Here is a 5,594-nt window from a genome sequence, read left to right as displayed (position 1 = left end):
CCTCACCCAGGAGTATAAATGGATACAGGCGAATCGTCAGGGAAGCCTAATGAAAATTAATGCTCGAAGGTAGCCCTCAGACTGACTGGTATCTCAATCAGGGTGGGGGAAGAGTGGGTAGTAACACAAAATAAGAATCACTGTTAATTAATTTTTTCGTTTGTAAACTTTTTTCTCTTTTTTATAATTGGAACATTTCTTTTCTTTCCTGTTTCACTGATAAATTTTTAAGTATGTTACGTATTTGTAAACCATAAGTCGCTCGCACTAACTACAATACCTACCAAGATATATCTTGTTTCTTCCTGTAAATTTTTTTCGCCTCCTGTGACGGATTCATCAGGATGCCACAGGTCAAGTCGACCGTTTGACAAAAAGAAGTTTCTCTTTATTGCAGTCGTTTAAATATTAATTTGGCCACTTACGTTTGCTTTTGTCAGATATGAATTAATACCACATTTTGGACAGCTTGAATACCGAAGAGTGGACGACGGCGGACTACCAGCAAAACTCACTCATGGAGGACCATGAACTGCCCACCTGAAAATGTTCCTATGAGATATGACTTCTAAATTAAGCAGCAGTATAATCTGTAAAAGCCAAACGCAACTCACCACTTCGACTCATCGAGATCACATAGAGGTCAGGAGAAAGAGTGCGTTGAACGAATTGATACCATAAGGTGCGTAGATAGAATAGATACTAAAGGAAATCCTCTTGAGATCATCTGGGAATTCATCTTTGATCCTGCAATTTAGAACAACTCATAAAGTTAATCTGTCAAACACACTTTACAGTTTTCAAGTAATCTCCTCTTTTGAACTTTAAAATATTCTGCAAAAGTACCGAATCTCATTTAGCCACTTGTAAACAGGATACTGGTAAAAACAAACACGTCAAGGTGGATTCAAACGTCTTGATTTTTGTTTCTTCGGTAAAATTATAGCATTTTGTTCAATTCTTCTTAAAGATTTCTTTGTAGAAGACATCAGGGGTATTAGTGGTGTAAATATGCATAAAATTTGAAAAATTCGGATTTGAAAAGTACATCTCAAATCCAAAAGGCTGGTTAGGAAAAACATCTTGCTTTACGGAGAGATCTGAGTGGTTCCATTCTAAGTTGTAATACTAGCAATGTTACTACTGATGGATATTCTACTTAAGGCCATATATTACTGAGCATCGTTACCAAATTGAAGCCCGCAATATGGTTAAAGAAAGTCACTTGGTCGGTTATGCGTTTCAAAATCAACGGACGATTGAGATTCCAAGGTTGGGTTTCGGAACTGCCTGTCCGTTCAGAGTCAACATACGAACTGTTCGTTCCAGGTCTCAATGTTGTTCTTCGTACTTAAAGAACTGACCAGACTTACGTGTTGTAAACAGCTTCGTTTACTATTCAAAAGGCTCTTTGGGTGAAATTCACAAACAGGCTTCCTGTTTAAAGATATTTCGAATTCATTCTTATTCAATTGGAAATTTAAAAGCCGGAATTCACACTAGTTAAAAATGGGATGTTTGATTTCACACCACTGAATTTGAACCAAACGCGCAAACTTTAAAATAGACAAAAGCAAATATATGATAGAATGCGTCATAAAATGACCGAGTCATTTCAATCTTGGAGTGAAATATAGAGTCGTAAGCCCCTTAATTTTAGAGACAGTCTTTAAAAAATAAACCTTTGAAAAAGCTATCGTTTTGAAACTACCGGTTCGTCGACAAGAACTTGCGAGACGTTCAAATAGTGCTAAAATACATCTTAACTGACACGTGAGGGTGTGTTTTTGTTTTGGATACCCTTGCGTTAATTCAATATTGTAAGAATGATCATCATTTAGTCTTTAATAGGGAAGGGCCTTTATCCAACATACTTCTATCTGATGAGTCTGCCTCAGTCTTAGCACAGAGGATTGTTGAGCTTTTCGCACAGGTTGAAACTTATAACAAGTCACTCAATACCTGTTTAGAGGACGTCTTTCATGTAACATAAACAAATTTGACATACCTTTTAAGTTGTATCTTTAACTTGCCACTAATTCCAGGTTACTGCCGAAGGATTATTCTTACGGGCAAATGATCACCGATATCTCTCTAGTTGCAATTTATTGATGTCAGTAAACTGCAATTTTACCCCCCTTTACTGTTATATCTTTCACTTTCAAAAATAATAAAGTTAAGTAAGAGTAGGAGTTGAATTGGTTTTAATTCGTATATCATTAACTAATTGTGGCTATTATGATGGCATAGTGCTTAAGTTCAAGGTCTAGCCCTATCACGAAGTTTGCATATGGAAAATTGGGGTTTCTTTAATCAAACAAGCAAGCGAATACGTCCAAAAAAACACAACAACAAACAACCATTTTTGAATGGTCTCCAATCTTCAGCGTGTGATATGCCTATTCATGTGTAAGAAGAATATCCTCCAATGTTGATCAAAATAGATAGCCCAGTTTAAAAGTATCTGACTAAACAGCAATATCTAGATGACTTAACTGAGTTTCTCAGCTTAAAATATCCAATTAAAATGCTAGGTTATTGTTTGTTTCTCATATCTGGCAAAAATAGGTTTAACCGGAATTTTATGTATTCATTAAAACATTTCTTTTATCGCCTCATGTCAAACACGTTAAAACGTTTCGGTCCCGCTCTGGGGCCAATTTCCCAAGTAATTGCGCAACATTTTTTCCCATAGATTCTACTTCGGAAAGCAGAACGATGCATGTCCCTTTGGTGCTTCTCGTTCTTGGGTTATTTACATTTAAAGAAACATGTGAAGCTACCGGCGCTGAGAATCCTGCGCTGGGAAGAGTGATAGATCTTCGAAAGGTCAACTTATTGGCCGACTTTCAGGAGCATGAGAACAGGATCTTTGAGGAGCTCCCCTCCAAATGTCTCGTGAAGAAAACTTTGAAGTCTTCGAGCAGCCACTTCGAATATTACGCAAATACCAAGGAATTTTATAAGTCACTTGCCACCCAGTCAAGCTTGAACGCCTCTTTGCAGTCCTCCTACTCGTTGGGTGTGACGGTATCCGTAGCAACAAAGACCAAAGTTCACAGCAAAGTGAAGTGAGTGGCATGTCTTTAATCAAGCAGGCGTTAACAGAAAAGATCCATGTCGATAAAGAATGTCTAACGAGTGACGACATCTCCACCTTCAAAAGAACATTTCTAAATGACCTCGAGGACTTGCCCGTAAACATCGAAAATCCCTGGGAACCAAACTCATGGAGAGAGTATCGGAATTTTCTCAAGGAATACGGTTCTCATGCCATAACATCTGTGAAGCGCGGATCAAGATTTCAGCAAATGACATTCGCAGAGAGCTCTAAGGCTTACACTGAAAGAGATTTCCAAGTAAAAGCTTGTGTTTCCGTCGCAGGACCTACCCAGGTTGGAAAGGTTGGCGTCTCTGCATGTTCAAACGTAAGCCAAAGTGAGATATCCAAAGCGAGCAAGATGAGCACAAGCGAGAAACGCTTTGTTATAGGTGGAAAAAGGGAAACAAATAGCAAGCTGGCAAACGGGGCGACGTCGGTTGAATTGCTTGGCCAACTCATGGATGAGGCAGATGAATTTCCCGCGTCTGTTCAGCACACCTTCATGGCGATCTGGACCATCCTGCAGAGCCGATTTAAACATGGATCTCCTAACAATATCCGAGCCACAAACCTTGACTACTAATACCTTGGGTTCTTGAATTATGGTTGTCCATACATAAGTAGCTCTGGACTTGCCATCCAAAAATTTGACCACACCAGTAGCTCCAACAAGGAGTATCCAGAATTCGAGTGTACCCTGGCAAAAGAGGGCTGCCACAGTGGCGATGACTGCCACTACAAACCCATTTGGTGCTCCTGCCGTGGTCCAACGTGTGTCCATCACAAGAAAGTGAAAGAAGGTGCAGGCGACTCCAAGTTAACTGCATACCCAAACACATTTGAAGATTGGGGATGGCAAGGTTGCGGTTGGAAACTTGCAGGATCTTGGTGCGAGTTGTATAATAAAAATCGTGGTCAGCGGAAAACTGTGTGGTCCTTGCCAAACAGAGATGCCCCAACACACAAAGCATCAACCAAAACCGCTGCAAAAAGGCAGAAGATTGATGTCTCCAAAGTACACCGCTGGAAAGTAGAATTGACAAACGAAAGAAACTTTAAATTTTGACGTATTTAGATAACTTGCGTTAGTATTGAAATTTGGCAGGCTTAAAGTTAGAACCATGCATGTGTCTCATTGTGTTTGAATAAAGGGTAAAATGTGAACATGTCACTACATTTGATAACACCCACGCCCTGTTTGTGTAGAGCTCGTACCGAAAAGCTCTTTTCCGGAAAATGGGAGAGAAAGACAAAAACATCTACCCTTAACATGTAGTATCGATAAGATTGGTGTAAAGAGTATTGACTGAAGTCTCATCCAGGATTGTCTAATTGGCTGTTTCGTAAAAGAAGCCATTAAGACAAAATAAATGAAAATAGAATAATCTTTCGAAAGATTTGTCGTCTCCTATGATACGCTGGATCCTAAGCAAGACCCACAATCGATTTTTTTTTTTTTTACTTCCATCCTTTTAACCTGGAAAATGGCTGAAAGCAATTTCGAAATTGATGTTGCAACCCCTTAAACATGGAGGGCAAAATTAATAATTGTTGATCGGCTTAGACAAAGGGCATTTTATCGCTATTGGACATTATTTCAGGAGTATATCAACGCTGACTTATACAAAATCACAAAAGTTGTGAAAGATTTTTTAGGAGTTTTCAGAGTTTTCTACGTTTTCTACTTCATCAACCGCTGTATCGGCCTTGCTGCTCCATTGGGTCAATCAGTGTCGTGGCGAGTGGGGTCCTGCTACTTGGGCAACAGCATGTCCTCTACACCACCCTGCACTGGCTTGTGCTCTGAAGAGGACAAACAGGCATCTCTTCACGGAGTCGAAAAAACACGGGAAGTAGCAGTCTACCGGTTATAAGTTACAATGCTCAATTGGCGTAGAGTGAAGTTCTAGGGGCTGCTTCCAACGGTGGAAGAGATCTTCACATCACATTGGAAAGCTATCGCCTACCTCAAGCTGGGCAGCCCCCAGCTAGTGAGGTGCTGTCCTGCCAGGTCTGCCTCCCTCTTTGGGTGTATGAGGATAAGTTACGCCGACAAGCAGATCGTAACCTCCTTACCGGGCAAGAAAACATATTTATCACAAAGAAAAATCAACAAGAAAAAAACAGCTCTTAATCTGGGATGTTAGAACGTCCACACCATGACAACTGGACTTGACGACCTCCTGAAGATCAGTGACGCAAGAAAGACAGCGGTCATCAACGACGAGCTACTGAGACTAAAGGTAGACATAGCCACTCTACCATAGACCACGGAGCAGTGTTTGCAGTCAGCAACACCTTTCTGAAGATGCTTGAACCAGGGGACAAGGGATCAGAACGCCTGCTGCCTCTCTGCCCCCGTACTTTTGTAGGACTAGTAACACCCATCAACGCCTATGCCCTAACCTTGACCTCCATACCTGGGGCAGAAGATCTACCTGAACGATACCATCAAGAACATCCACAGCAGCAATCACCTTATCCTCCTTGG

At 40.6% G+C, this 5,594-nt stretch overlaps 1 pseudogene across 1 annotated transcript; it reads left to right on the top strand.

The window, feature by feature from the left end:
* Nucleotides 1-4,498, top strand: LOC149039074 (DELTA-thalatoxin-Avl2a-like; annotated as a pseudogene). Its single transcript, XR_016180323.1, has 3 exons — nucleotides 1-117; nucleotides 441-682; nucleotides 2,696-4,498. The product of XR_016180323.1 is annotated as a DELTA-thalatoxin-Avl2a-like (transcript).
* Nucleotides 4,499-5,594: the final 1,096 nt, after the last annotated feature.

This window comes from Pocillopora damicornis, chromosome 10 (genome assembly GCF_964200805.1).
Source record: "Pocillopora damicornis chromosome 10, jaPocDami1.2, whole genome shotgun sequence".
Lineage (NCBI taxonomy): Eukaryota > Metazoa > Cnidaria > Anthozoa > Scleractinia > Pocilloporidae > Pocillopora > Pocillopora damicornis.
Note: the sequence above shows the minus strand (reverse complement) of the source record. Positions and strands in the feature narration are given on the sequence as shown.